This window comes from Alexandromys fortis, unplaced genomic scaffold, assembly GCF_014885135.2.
Source record: "Alexandromys fortis isolate MF-2015 unplaced genomic scaffold, M_Fortis_MF-2015_v1.1 scaffold_61, whole genome shotgun sequence".
NCBI classification, from domain to species: Eukaryota; Metazoa; Chordata; class Mammalia; order Rodentia; family Cricetidae; genus Alexandromys; species Alexandromys fortis.
The window spans coordinates 10,147,810-10,162,765 of record NW_026067962.1 but is presented as its reverse complement, the minus strand read 5'-3'; the positions used below and the strand labels follow the sequence as shown (position 1 = coordinate 10,162,765).

The 14,956-nt window shown below is 47.7% G+C and overlaps 1 protein-coding gene across 1 annotated transcript in view; it reads left to right on the top strand.

The window, feature by feature from the left end:
• The first annotated feature begins 11,110 nt into the window (after nt 1-11,110).
• Nucleotides 11,111-14,956, top strand: part of Ralbp1 (ralA binding protein 1) — a 39,417-nt gene continuing 35,571 nt past the window's right edge. The window contains exon 1 of the mRNA XM_050153490.1: nt 11,111-11,271. The gene's annotated coding sequence lies outside the window, so the exon portion shown is untranslated. The remainder of the gene's footprint in view (nt 11,272-14,956) is intronic.

The following is a 14,956-nucleotide window of genomic DNA, read 5'->3' as shown; positions in this document are numbered from 1 at the left end:
TTATTTATTTATTTATTTATTTATTTATTTATTTATTTATTTAGGTTTTTCGAGACAGGGTTTCTCTGTGGCTTTGGAGCCTGTCCTGGCACTAGCTCTGTAGACCAGGCTGGTCTCGAACTCACAGAGATCCGCCTGCCTCTGCCTCCCGAGTGCTGGGATTAAAGGCGTGCGCCACCATCGCCCGGCTAGTGGCACACACCTTTAATTCCAGCATTTAGGAGACTGAGGCAGACAGATCTCTGTGAATTCAAGCTCACTCTGTAGACCAGGGTGGCCTCGAACTCACAGAGATCCACCTGCCTCTGCCTCTCAAGAGCTATGATTAAAGGCGTGCGCCACCACCACCCAGCTTGACGTGCAGGTGGCTTATCTCCATGTTTATCTGCACGTGACCTGTGTGCCTGGTACCAAAGCATGCCAGAAGAGGGCATAGGGCCCTTAGAACTGGAGTTACAAAGGGTTATGAGCCACTGTGTAGGTCCTGGGATCAAACCTGGCTCCTCTGGAAAATTACCCAGTGCTCTCAACTGCTGAGCCATCTCTCCTGTGCTAACACTAACATACATAATTCCACCTTATAAAAAATGGACTTGGCTTACAAAGGTATGTCCTATGTGATGCACTCATTGTCGGGCACTTGACTCTGCCTTTAACTGAATTTGGTTTGTGCTCACATGGTCCTAGCAACTGCTGAGCTTTGCCAAATTCAACAGCTAACAAGGTTAAGTTGCTCTGGGCACACCAGCTGTGTGTTTCAAGTGGCTAGAAGCCAGAATGCCTCTAAGCTGATGATGGGGGGGCAGAAACGCCTAAGACTGAGGCACTGTTGGTTTTTGACAGCTGACTTTGTATTTTGTCTCAAGGCTTTTCTTGGGAGACTGTCTTTGTTCTCAGAAAGAAAGAAAAAAAAGTATTCAAAACTTCATGCATAAGTCTAGGGCTCATTGTAGCCCACTGAGATTCTGTGTTGGTTAGCTTCCAGTCACTTGACAAAAGACCCTAGTAATTAGCTCTTGAGAAGTCAAGGTTTATTGGGGCACTTTAAGAAGGCCCTTCCACAGTGCTTAGTCCCATCACACTGCCATGGCAGCAGCGTATCAGGGTGGGAGTTTGTGGTTAGGGAACCTGTCACTTAACGTCCATGAAGTAAGAGAGGAAGGGGCCCGAATTCCAATATTTCAAGGGCACAGCTCACGACCTAGCTTCCTCCAGGCAGGCCCCTCTTCCTAGTAGTTCGACCACCTGTAGAGCCGCAGGCTGGAGACTAAGCCTTCAACCCCACTGCCTTCAGGGAGCTTTCCAGAGCTACCTACGATGGCCCCTATTTCATATGGTGCAAGGAGGAAAAAAATGAATTAATAGTTACTGTACAAATGCAAGTATATATGAAAGCCTAGCCATGCCGCTTCCGCTACTCTCCTTCCAGGATTCTCCCAGGGTGCATACACCCCGTGCCTTGTTCTGCTCTGCTCAGTCCTGAGGCCACGCCAGGCCGCAGATGTCGGTGCTTTCCCTAGAACTGGAAGGTGGAGCAACGGTGGGAAGTGCAAGCACTGCTCTGCGAGTGGCCAGAAGCACTTAGGAGAGGCTGAGGGGCTGACAGGGTGAACCTTGCAGCGGCAGGCCATGTGGATCTGAGGGGCATCCACGCATTCAAAGACAGGGCAGCCCCTGAGTGCTCTCTCCCAGGGAACAGCCTCCGTCCTTAGGATCCACCTTTTGAAGCTGAGATGGTCTGAGCCGGCAATTTAGTTTCCTTCCATGATTGTGTCCCCTTTCTTCCCCTACCCAAGGCTTCCTTGGGAGGCCTGGGAGATCCAAGGGATGGCACAGGACAAAGCAGGGCCCTGCCTCTTCAGTCCTCCAGGACAACAAGAGGCAAATAGGGAGCCATGCCCCAATCCCACCCATTGCTAGGCAGGGACAATGAGCGTCCTTGGAAGACTCACACTCATGGGCATCAGGACATGCTTCAGAGATCTTAGAGAGATTTTTAAAAGAATTTAAAAAGGGAGGCTGGGCCGATGGTTGTCTGACAGACAGGATTAAAGCCTTAGGTTTGATTCTCAGCCAAAGACATGCATACACAATGTATGTGGGGAGGGGCTCATTTTCTGTATGAAAGATGAGATTCTATTTATTTTTAAACTATGTACGTGCAAGTACAATTTTGCAAGACATAAATGGATCTGGGTGTGGGGGTGCACAACTATACTGCCTGGGGAAGGGTTGTGCATCGGAGGCCAGCCTGGCCCGATGGAGCAAGATCCCGTCTCATTCTCTCCCTTGAAAACGGAAAGCGGACCGGGCTATGGTGGCGCACGCCTTTAATCCCAGCACTCGGGAGGCAGAGGCAGGCGGATCTCTGTGAGTTCGAGACCAGCCTGGTCTACAGAGCTAGTTCCAGGACAGGCTCCAAAGCCACAGAGAAACCCTGTCTCGAAAAACCAAAAAAGAAAAAAGAAAAAAAAGAAAACGGAAAGCGCAAGTGGATTTCTATTGCATTTACTTTACTGTGACTTGCAGTTTTTCTTAATTTATTACTGCTTTTATACCTGTACAGGTGGGTCTGTCTTGATCTTCCACCAAATGCACACCCGTATCTTCACGAATAGAAAGCTGCACAAGTGTTTCGTTTAGGGGTGGGTCCAGGGACTCAGTGTGCCGCCAGAGGAGGCTGGAAGACAGCCGTGAGGCCAGCACCGGCAGCGACTTGTCGGCGTCCGCCCTCCAAAAGCCCCTTTGCCGCTCACCACCCTACCCTCAGGTGCAGCCTCGCATCACTTGACACCAGCCTCTCATCTCTGTGAAAGCAGAGTGTGGGCCGCTGCCGGAAATCCCCCAATTCCATCACTTTGAAGAGGCTTCCATGCCATTTCGAGTTTACATAGCACAAGCCCATCAAACCTTCAAAGTCATTTCAAGTCATGTTAAGTCCCATTCCTCTGCTGGGCATGGTGGTTCACGCCTGCGATCCCAATGCACTCGGGAATTTCCGTGCGTGGGAGGACTGCCAGGAATTCTGGGCTATTCTGGGCTATAGAGGCCAGCTGGGGCTACCATGTGAGGTTGCCCCCCAAATAAGTGAGTCAACCAGTCCTCCTCCTTTCCCCCTTTATCTCTTGTGCTTAGAAGGAATCAAAGAAAAACTCCGAAAGTGTAGAAAGTCAGCTCCACCCAATTCATTCTTTTCTACGTGTTGCCAAGAAAGACGTTTCCCAGAAGCAAATCTGTAGAGATGACCTTCATGCAAGGGGGAAGGGTATGTTCGGTGCTGCAGCTCAACAGAACTTTTGTTCGGTAGCCAGACAGGTCTCACCAGGTAGCTCTGGCAGTCCGGCAGCTCTGACCTTGAACTCAGAGGTCCGCCTACCTCAGCCTCCCAAGCTCAGGGATTAAGGGTGTGTTCCACACCCCACCCCCCCCACTCCACCCCCCACCCTCCCCACCCTCCGCCCAGCACAAAAACATTTTTTCTCATCTAAGGAATTTTTTGCAATATTACACATGTAAATTTTTAGATAGTTTTTTGAGATTATAATACATTTACATCACTTCTCTCTTTCCCTTTCCTCCCTCCAAAGCCTCCCATGTAACCCCCCATAAATTATTTTTAAAATAGAAGTACAGCAGAATTTTTGATGAAAAAAACTACCTCCTGAATCCATCTCCCCCCCGAAACCTCCCATGAAGGATAAGGCGTCTCAGCTTCTCCTCTCTTGGCAGTTAACTCACGAATCTAACACCATATCGTCATTTTTAGATTGGTAGACATTATAACGTCTTGCTCTAAAAGATGGCTTAACTCACACAATTGCCCTTTTACTCTTTTGAAAAGTTATTTTTAGCTCTTTTTTTTTTTTGGTGTGGTTTGAAATAACATTTTGATTTCAGAGTTCCAGCCTTTGATTCATTGAATTTAGTCCTATTTTTTGTCTCTGCAGGATGTAGATTCTTCTACAGCTTTCGTCTCTAGACTCCACCGTGTATATGATGACTTTTACTTTGTTTTATTTTATTGTTTTGCTTTTAACATAGGCTCTCACTTTTTATCTCTGGCTGGCCTGGAACTTTCTATGTAGACCAGGCTGGCTTTGAACTCACAGAGATCCACCTGCCTCTGCCTCTCTCAAGTGCTGGGATTAAAAACATTTGCCACCATTCCCAGCCCCATAGGAAAATTTTTAAAGTTGAAAACTTTTCAATGGTATATACATTATTATAATATTTTAAAAAACGATGCTTAAATTCTGTTTCTTTTTTCTTTTATATTTTTCCTAGTGTATGTGTGTGTGTGTTCACGCCAATTTCATACATGTGCATAATGTAATTTGGTCATTGTCACACCCCCATTGCCCTCCCTTCCTCAGCGTCTCCCTCTCCCACTGAACCCTTCCATATTTTTAACTGTCTGCCCCCTACTTTTATGTCTTTTGTTCTGGTTTTGCTTGTTTTTGTGACCCACTGAGTTTAGTTAGAGTTACTCACAGGACTGTTGGTGGGGGGGGGGGGTATTTGCTGCCGTACAGGCAGCTCACTGGTAGCTACACCACTGATGAAAATAGCTTTCCCTCCCTCAGCCACCATTAACTCCAAAGCCCTCTTAGCGAACCCTTTCCTCATCCATGACGGAATGCTGACGGGCCGCATCTTAAGCGGGTGTCCATAGCTGGTTTGAGGTGATGACTGCAATGGCCGTGTGGCTTCCATAAGACAGCACTTCACAGCACGGCTGTCCATCCTCCAGCTCTTACATTCCTTCTCTCCCTTTTCCCGTGATGCCCTGTGAGTCTTGGAGGAGGTAATATGAATGTCTCATCGAGAGGGGTGAGCCCTCACCAGTATTTTCAACACTTGGACCAGTTTTGAGTCTCTGCGATCACCACCACCCGCTAAGGCCAGAAGCTGCTCTGACCCAGGGTGGAGAGCAATACCAGGCTATGGGTGGAAGCCTAAGTATTTAGAAGGCATTTTGACAGCACATCCTGTGGGGAGCAGAGAAATGAGAGAATCTGTGCTGTTGACGTGAACCCGGCCATGTCAAGGACTCAGATCCATGGAAAAACGGTTACTTCTGTCCCCACCGCCAGGTGAGACTCAGAGGGACAGCAAAACCTTCTTCCTCTGGTCTAGGCATGGATGTTGATAGTGCGTGCAGAACACTTTCTCTCCCTGGGTGCTTGTGGCCTGAAGACTGCTCCCCTACAGAGGCTACTCCTATCAAGAGTAGCTAAACCAGCTGTATTCTGTAAATCCTAATTCCTTGTTTATTTGCAATGACCCTGCCTCCTGGCTCAGCTGTATGCAATAACCCAACCTCTCTGTTCAACTGTATATAATAAATATGCCAAGCTTCTGGAGATACTGTGGTTCTCCATCAGAGAGCGCAGTCTACCTGACCTGTGTGTGTGTGTGTGTGTGTTTTCTTCATTCCCTTATTGCCCGAGTCAGGCCTAAGTCCCCAGAGCCCTGTAGGACGCAACCACGTTGGATAAGCAAAACAACAGTAGAAGGTTGTCTCCCAGGGCCTATGCCCTCTCCAGCCATTAAAAACCCTTCTGTAGATGGGTGTTTGCCTGCATGTACATCTATACACCATGTGCTTGCCTAGTGCCTGCTGAGGTCAGAGGAGGGTGTCAGCGTCCCTGGGACTGTAGTGACAGATGGTTGTGAGCCAGCTTGTGGGTTCTGGGAATTAAACCTGAGGCTTTTGGAAGAGCAGACAGTGATCTTAATCACCGGGCCATCTCTCTAGCACACCCAGCCAGGGGCTTTTGACCAGGTTTACAGTAATAGACATAAACTTCTTTCTTCAGAACAGGCTTTAAATCCAATCAGAAAGCAGTTGGTTACCCCCTTAGCAGGCCTAGCACTGTTGTGTCAGTGGGCACAGCTTGCCTGGCTGGTCACTCTTACAGCATGCAGGATCCACTGCTGTGTCAGACCAGATGACCTTCCTTCCCCAGTGACCTGCAGAATTCCTGTTGGTGCTGTGAAAGCTGGCCATAAGAACGAAGGGTTCCAGGTCAGTTCAGGCTTTATTTCTGTCAGGCAACCAAGGAGTGGTGTTGGCAGTAACAGGGTCTTACTGTCTAGTTACAGTGGGCAGCCAAGAGCAACTGCAATAGCCTCTGTTGTTTGGGGGTGCTGGGGCCTCCCTGACAAATGACTTGTCGAGAGGTACCCCACACCTGGAGACCTCACATTTAATAGCCCATGTTTTCTGGGTTAAGCATTGTTCACCCATGCAGGTTATCTCTGTTTAAATACCTTCTTTTAAAAAAAACCTATTCTAAATAAGCTTACATAGTAGTATTTTTCTTAAGGCTTTTTTCAACATATCGTTAGTTTTTGTTAACCTATACCCCACCCCTTCTCTCTCCCAGAAATTATAAATATTCCTTTTTAAAATGTTTCTGGGCTGAAGAAATGGGTCAGTGGCTAAGAGCACTCGTGGCTCTTCCAGAGGACCCTGGTTTGATTTCCAGCACCACATGGTGACTCACAACGATTCATGACTCTAGTCGGAGAGGATCTGATGCCCTCCTCTGACCCCCACAAGCACCAAGTACACACGGCACACAAACATACATGTGTGCAAAACACTCAGATACGTAGAATACATACATCTAAAAATATTTATTTTTTTAAAAAAGCAGTTTTCTTCAGATTATGATGATTCCTATTTTTTTCAATTGATGCTCTCAGATCCACCTGCCTCTGCCTCCTGAGTGCTGGAATTAAAGGCGTGCTCCAGCACCACCTGGCTTAAATTACTTTTATGTGCATCTATCTATGTGAGTGTGCTGCAGGTGTGGGGGTGCTCACAGAGGCCAGAAGATGGCACCAGATCCCCTGGAGCTAGAGTCAGGCAGTGTGAGCTGCTTGTGGGTGCTGGAACTGAATGGACCCAAGCTCAGCTTCTCCCTTGGAAGAACCACATATGCTCTTTAATAGGTTTTCTGTACCCCGAGAATCAGACAGAATTGAAAAGGTAAAAGAACAGGTCTATTTTGAGTCCTCTAGCCCCCAAGATCCGATGCGAGAGATTAAGGAGGGAGAAGTCACACACCCAAACTAAAGCAGGAAGATTATACAGCTGGTAGGTGAGAGGTGATGACGTGTCCACCACAAGCTGGGTTTGTGCCCAAGTATGGTCAAAAGCTGAAGGCTTTAGGTGGGGACTTGGACTGCTGGCTACTTCAGGGAGGAGCTGTTATAGCCACCAAGAATGTGGAACTGAGTTTTTTGGAGCCTTCCCTTTGTTGGAGATTCTCTGAGAGGGCAGGGTTTGGAGAGAGAAGAATGAGGTTTTCACGGGAGCAAGCTGGAAATTCCAGCTGAACACTCTTAACTGTTGAGCTAATTTCTCCAGGCCCAGAATTACTGAGATTTTCATTCTCAGTACATCTGTTCACATTTCTTCTTAAAAAGCTTAGTTCTCATGTTGAATTTCATCTATCGCTGACTTTCTCATTAAAACAACCAAATTTCGGGCTGGAGAGATGGCTCAGAGGTTAAGAGCACTGGCTGTTCCTCCAGAGGTCCTGAGTTCAATTCCCAGCAACCACATGGTGGCTCACAACCATCTGTAATGAGATCTGGTGCCCTCTTCTGGCCTGTAGGCATACATGGAAGCTGAACACTGTACATAATAAATAAATCTTTAAAAAAAAAAACAACCAAATTTCTTCTTTGGGTCCTGCACTGTTTTCCTTACTTCTTCTTCTCCCCCCCCCCCGCCCCCCGGACAGGTTTTTTTTTTTTTTTTTCCTGTGGCTTTGGAGCCTGTTCTGGAACTAGCTCTTGTAGATCAGGCCTCAAACTCACAGAGATCTGCCTGCCTCTGCCTCCCAAGTGCTGGGATTAAAGGAATGCACCACCACTGCCTGGCAACTTCTTTCATTACTTACTTAATCTTGAGTCATTGATAATTTTTCCAAGTAAACTTTTGAATTCTTTGTCTAGCATTTCAATCATTTTAGTTTCTTTGGATTCAGCAATTGAAGAATCATGGTCTTTGGAAGAGCCATACTGTCTTGATTTTGTGTGTGTTTTTGTGCTGGGATTTGCCCATCTCTCAGCTTTGTTTGGAGATCTCAGTGCACAGCCTTCTTTTGACAGCACAATTCCCATTACAGCTCAGTGAATGAAATCACTGTAATGACTACAGAACCAACACACAGATAGAGTAATAAACTCTGATTAGTGCCAACTGCCATACCACAATGGCACAGGAAATGGCAACAATAATACAGAGAAGCTGTGAACTACAAAGAAGAATGGAGAAAAATGTTATAAATGACAAAAAAAGCACAATGTTAAAAAAATCTGGTTGCACAAGAAAGCAAAAAAGGAATAAACGGAGTTAGGCAAATATAAGAGACTAGAAAATAAAAATAAAGTCAAAATTTTACTAAAGCATAGTAAAGGGGAAATGGGAAAACATAAAGTGCAAAACTAAGGGAAAAAACAAAGTATCAGAAAAATAACAGTTTCCAAGCAGCCTTTTTTATTATTATTATTTTTACTGGAGCCTTTAATAGTGTAGTCTGAAAGATGGGCAGAATGGTCAGTCAAACTTGGAGTTTCCTTTCTTTCCCAACACACACACACACACACACACACACACACACACACACACACACACACCTTGTGCTTGTGAATAGTATTCATAGTTTTAGTCCTGTAAATAATGTAAGTGTTTGATTCAAATTACTGGGGGAGATTACAGGAGTATGATGGGGTAGAGGGGTTGGGTTAGGGAAGGAAGCTTCCTACATATTCCATGCGACTAAATCAATTGGTCGGTATAAAGTGTCAATAGCGGGAGGGAGCTGAAGTTTGATCTTAAAGTGATCGCACATTAGCCACAGATCACAGATGCTGATGAATGTTATGAGATTTCTGGGTCAGGACTATATGTTTTCCTCCTAGAGAAGGGGTCGCTTACAGCTGCCTGAAAACACAGATTACATTACAATTCATGACAGTAGCAAAATTACACTTACGAAGCAGCAACAAAAATAATTTTATGATTGGGATCACCGCAACATGAGGAATTGTATGTACTAAAGGGTCTCACTCAGCGTTAGGAATGTTGAGAACCACTGCTCTAGAGCAACAAGCTTCTTGTTCACATTGGCTTTCCCGTCCCCAATCCATCGGTGATGATGCAAGTCAGTTCAGCTGGATGTTGCACAAGCAGAAGGTTTGCATCATAGCCGAAGAATGCTTGGATGAGAAACCCCTGGTCTTGTGCTGGACTTCAGTGGTGGGATGCTTGCCTAGCACGTGCAAGGTTCAAGCTCTAAGCCTTGCAAAAAGCAACAAAACCAAACTTTTTATAATGGGCTGCAAACAAACCCACCTAACTTTTGTTCAAGAACACATTGTATTTGTTTGACATTAAACTCCTTAAAGTCTCATCTGTTTAGCTTTTCCCTGGGAGGAGTCAAAACGGTTCCTACATTTGCAGATCGCAAATACTTGACTGTACCAGGAAAGAGAGGCGGCCTCAGTCTGTCTTTGGGGGTTCATCGGTTCTGGCTGGACGCGATGCCTATTTCTAAAAGTTACCAGCGGAAATGGTTATATGGTGACACTTAAGTGGGAGGGAAAAGTGCTGAGATACAGACGATAAACACGCTCATATTTGGACCTCCATTAGCACAAATAAACAGTGTGTAGAGATTATTCATGCATTGGCTCACCCACGTAGGCTCACATAAACACGGCACTTACGGATCTGCATAAACTACAGCTCAGAGGGAGTCAAGCCGGTCTTCACCGACAGCTCCTGCCTTTCTGTGCCCTCCACCCCTACTTTCGGCCTCATTCACTTCCACGGTGGACAGGCCAGGTGATGGTACAGTAACTATGCCCGCCAGTATAAAATGACTCTTTTCAACCCCACTGTTCTGCATTAATTTATCACGTTCAGGAGTGGGTTCCATAAAGCCCTGCTTGGTCAGTGCCTATTCCTTGGCCAAATCAGCGCTGCCAGCGGGAAGGAATATTTTAATTGGCATTCTTTCACAAGGCCATCTCCTCACGGAGGCTATTTTACTGCTACAGGGGTTCTGGGAAGGTTCCTCTGGAACCTTCTGTACAAGGGATAGAGCTGTCACATTTGAGGAAAGATGGCTTGGGAGCACAGTACACGAAGGAGCATAGTGATCAGTTTGAATCGATAATGTAGTTCTAGAATGGGGCTCTTGGGAATGGCAGTGACCGTGAAGAATCATCCACTAGACAGCCCATCTCCCTTCTGACTGCCAATATCATAAAACCAGAAGACTTCAAAAGACTACTGTTTTTCACGGTTTCGGTATGCTCCAGAAAACACTCCTTTTAGCCTTCGTGAGGGTCTTCTGGAGGACATTCAGCTGCTTCCATTTGCCAGCTGAACGAGATGCTCTGCGGCTTTAACTCGGGCGCTGATTGCTAAGTGCTGAGGCAAGAGGGTGGGAAAGAGCCAACCAGCACCCACTTCAGAGATCCTGCGGACTGCCCCGCACAGCCCCACAAGCTTCCTCCCTCCAATCCCCCGGCAGGAATTCTGCAAACGAAGATCCCCACCCAGAGAAAGCCAGCAAGGTGCTCCGCCCAGAGGCGGGGTGGGCCGGCAGCCCAGGCTGGTTTAACTGGTTGGAACCACCAAAGTACGCAGTCGCAGAAAAAAAAAAAGTCACTTTAGGAAGCTGAGGACTTCAGGCCACAGCTCCAGGAGGAAAGCAGAGCGCGGCAGGGTTCCCACACTGCTGGGATTCGCTCCGGTAGGTGTGCGTTCCGCTCGGTCCCCAGGACACTGCGCAAGCGCCTGCAGAGCTCCAGCGCTTGGCACGTCCTCTCGCGGGGTCCCCTGTCTCCCCAGCGAGTTCCAGCCCCGGGAAGCACGGGGCTTTCTGGGTGTTGTGGTTTATGTCCGAGGCCCTGCGGCGGGGTGTCGGGGTTACTAGAACTACAACTCCCGGCGTGCTCCGCACGAGGGCACGGGGCGTCTGCCCTGGACGGCCTTAGCCGTCAAGAGCCAAGAATCAGAGGACCCGGGAAGCCGGCTGCGGCGGGAGGTGGGAGTGCGCGTGCGCGCTGGGCCGGCCCTGTCCTGTTCTGTCCCAATCATTGTAAACAGGCGGAGGCTGGGCGGGGTGGGAATGGGGTTCCCGCGGCCGGCCAGGGGGAAAGCGCAGGAGGCGGCAGTCGTGGCGGCCGCGTGAGTGCGAGGAGGCGGCGGCTGCAGCGGAGCCGACGGTCGCTGGGCGGCAGGTACTGGTCAGTGGCGGGGAGCGGTCGCTTGCGGGGGTCGCGCGCTGCGGCGCGGTGCCCGTGCGAGCGGTCGTCTGGCGCCCGGCCTCGCGCCCGCGCCTGTCAGGCGGCATGCTGGGCTTGGGATCCCGGGCTCGGAATTGGAGTTGGGGGTGGGGGGCGTGGCTGCCGCGCCTTCTGTTCTCCGGGAAGGCTCCCCCGCACCCCCACGCTTGCGCTTTTGGGGGTGGGTCACGCTGCCTGCCCGAGAGGCCTCCCCGAGTGCTCCCGGCTCTGTCCTGTGCTGCTCCCGGAGCCGGGGACGATCCGGGAACCCAGCAGGTTTCTCGGAGCTTCCAGGCCGCGGGGCATCTGTGCGAGCCACACCTGGCCGGAGCGGCGCCGGGGGCCTGGCCTTCCCCAGCCTCCCGGCTTGCGAGTCGCACCTGGCTGCCCACCTGTCCCCGCGGTGGAGTCGGGAAGCAGCTCCAGCTGTTGCCCGCGGCCGGTATGGGGTCGGGGGGCGCTCCTGGTTGCAGAGGTCCTTGTTTCGGGTTTCAATGGCAGTGGACGGCCAGAGCTGGAGTTCAGAACTCCATACTCCAGGCACTTTTCAAGCGTTTTTGGGCCAGCTTTCTTTTTCGTCTTTTAAATATGTCGTTGGGAGACAGGTTGGACTAATTTTTCCACTTCCCAGTCTTCCGAAGTAGTGCTGGTTCAAGTTTGGAGATTATCTCAAGCGTTCTTCCGGAGAGAGCAGCTTGCGTACCCTGAGGTTTGGTGTGGTTCTTGCGGATCCCTGACGTTTCCGTTGGTGGTCTCTACTTGTGACAGAAGTGCTCCCATGCGGACGTGGAGCTGCTGCACCCCCCAGCCTTCGGCTTTAATGGGTCTGGGCTAATGCTGTGTGCTTTGGGTAGCCTTCCATCATACTTGGCAGTCATTCACAACACATTTAAGTGATGATAAGGAGCAGGCTCACTTTTGGTGTAGTGTTCAGGTTGCCGGCACTTGTAAAGGAAGGAACAAGACTTAATGAAAAAGGTCACACACTTTCTGTGGTAGAAATTAACTTGGTCATGTCAAGACCCAGTGTATCTTCCCCGAAATGAGTATTTACCTTCGGGCGGTGTTGGCATTGTTAGGGGTTAGAATGGTTCCCACTTTTCAGAGTATCTCATAGATCCAAGAGAGACAGGTTATTAGTTCAATAGTAGCTGCTGTTAAATAAGTTTTAAAACAAAGTATCTAGATCCAAGGTAAGGTAACTGAATTTGCTGTCTTAACAAAGGTGGCTTCTCTTCGTAGAATTCGCAGGGTCCATTTTCTCCATAGTTTAGAAAGATCAAAGTGGTATTTTAAAGAGTGTGCATTGGGACTGGAGATGTGGCTCGCTGGGTAAGAGGCTTGATGCTTTTGGAGTGTGTTGGGGTTCCGTTCCTAGACCCACATCAGGCCGCTCCACACAAGGACTTATTGCCTGTAAGTCCAGTTCCCAAAGAAATCTGACAGCTCTGGTCTCCACAGGTAATTGCACACCTCCCCAAGGATTGAAAATCTGAAGAAGGAAATATAACTTTTTTTGTATAATTAATTTGCACAGTTGATTGCTTGACAAGGGAGATTAGTCCAGAACATTGTCCCAAAGTGTGTCCTGTTGTTTTCTTTATTGCAGGGAGGTTCAGGATCTCACTGTGTAACCCTGGCTGTCCTGGAACCTCCCTAAGACCAGGCTGGCCCTCTAACTCAGAGAGATCTCCTTGCTTCTGGCTTCCAAGTGCTGGGATTAAAGGCATGTGACACCTTGTCTAGCTATTATTATTTTTTTTTTTAAAAAAGAAAGCCCCTGCTAGAACTTTTGCTAGTATATATAAGACAGAACATGGGAAAAAATGCAGATTTTTTTTAGAATAGATGAGTTACGATGTTTAGGGCCTCTTCCAAGTGAAGAGGACTTGAAGATGGATAAGCCCACTGGCTCTCAGATGGTCAAGTGTATCTCTTTAATTGTCAACAAGTAATACATATGTATGTATAAAATACATTGTTTATACACACATGTACAGATACATGCTGGGGATTGAACCCAGGGCCTTGGACACATTAGGAAAGCATTTAACCACTGCGCTGCAACACTCAACCTACAAACTAGCATGTTTCTAAGATTGCTTTCTAGAAAATGTGACCGTTTTGTGAATGTATCCAGGAGGTAATCTCTGTTTCTTAAGGGAGAAGCCATGGAAGAGGGCAGTAGTTAGAAAAGAGCCACACATAAACACCAGTGAAAGCACAGGCTGGGGATGCTCAGGGGAAGAGATCTAACGCTTTAGACAGCCATAGGAATGATGGGCAGTTACACAGGGAGTAGTGTAAGCAAAAGTGTATAAAACTAACTACATTTGCAAGGTATAGTTACCTGTGTGTGTGTGTGTGTGTGTGTTGTGTGGTGTGTATCTCGAGTATAGCTGGGTACTGAGACATGAAACTAGGGATGTCGTCTGTATACCATCGAAGCTATTTCAGCTTTGTTCTGCAAGGAAGTAGCAGTCCTTGAGCCTGAACAGAGACGGGAAGGGGATGGGGTGGGAGAAGCAGGCTGGCCAACCTATGCCAGTCCAGTCAGTGTTCATTCAATCCTCTGTTATAAATGGTATGTCCTTAAGGATGCAGCAGAATTAATTAGAAAAGGGACTTAGGCTGAGGGTGAACAGAGACATGCAGGAAGCATGGGCACTTTTTGGAACATTACAGACAGGTGAGTCAACAGCTGAAGCGTCGGTTGTGGACAAGGGAGCAAAGATGAGGCTGTATTAATAAATCTTCAAAAATTGTATGTCATGCCAAGGATTTTAGCGCTGACCCCCATAGGTTTACATACAATAAATACAAAATAATGCAGTGTTTTGATTTTAGAAAGAGCATCCTAGAATTGTAGATTGTAGATGTCAGAGCATGGAGGCTGTGTAAAATTGAGTGCAGAAAAGCTTTAGAAAGTCTTTGTTCTCGTCAGTAACTGAAGTGAGAAATAGGGTCTAAAACTATTGCAGCCTCAGGATACAGATAGCAGAAATACTTAAGAGAATACAATGAATAGGATTAGCAAAAATTGGTATTGGAAAGTGAGGATGAAATAACTGGATACAATGACTTTGATTTCATCCTGGGTCCTTGAGAAAACAGTGATAAGAGATACTGAGACAGAATTCAGGAAGGGGGGTAAATCTGAGAGGAACTCACTGTTGGCTTCTGGCATATTGAGTAGGTGTTATTTGTGAACCTCTAGGTAGAATCTGCTTCAGAGTTTTCCGTGTGTGTGTGTGTGTGTGTGTGTGTGTGTGTGTGTGTGTGTGTGTGTGTGATGAGCTGTCAGCACACTGTATCATCTTTTTAGTTGTGAGTCTTTAGCAGTTGAGCCAGTATGTGTGTGTGTGTACGTGTGATGAGTGGTCAGCACACTGTATTGTTTTAGTTGTGAGTCTTTAGCAGTTGAGCTAAAGTCTCTCCAGTCTCATCACAGTATATTGTAAGTGATAGCTGAAGCCTTGACTTAGGGACCACCACACAGGAAGAGTTTGCTGACAGCCAGCAGTTCTAGAAATAGGCCGCAGAGGACCTTTAAATTCAGACAGAGGAGGGTGTGTTGGAAAGTGATATTCAAAAATGGTTTGTTAGCCAGGTGGTGGTGGCGGCGCACACCTTTAATGTA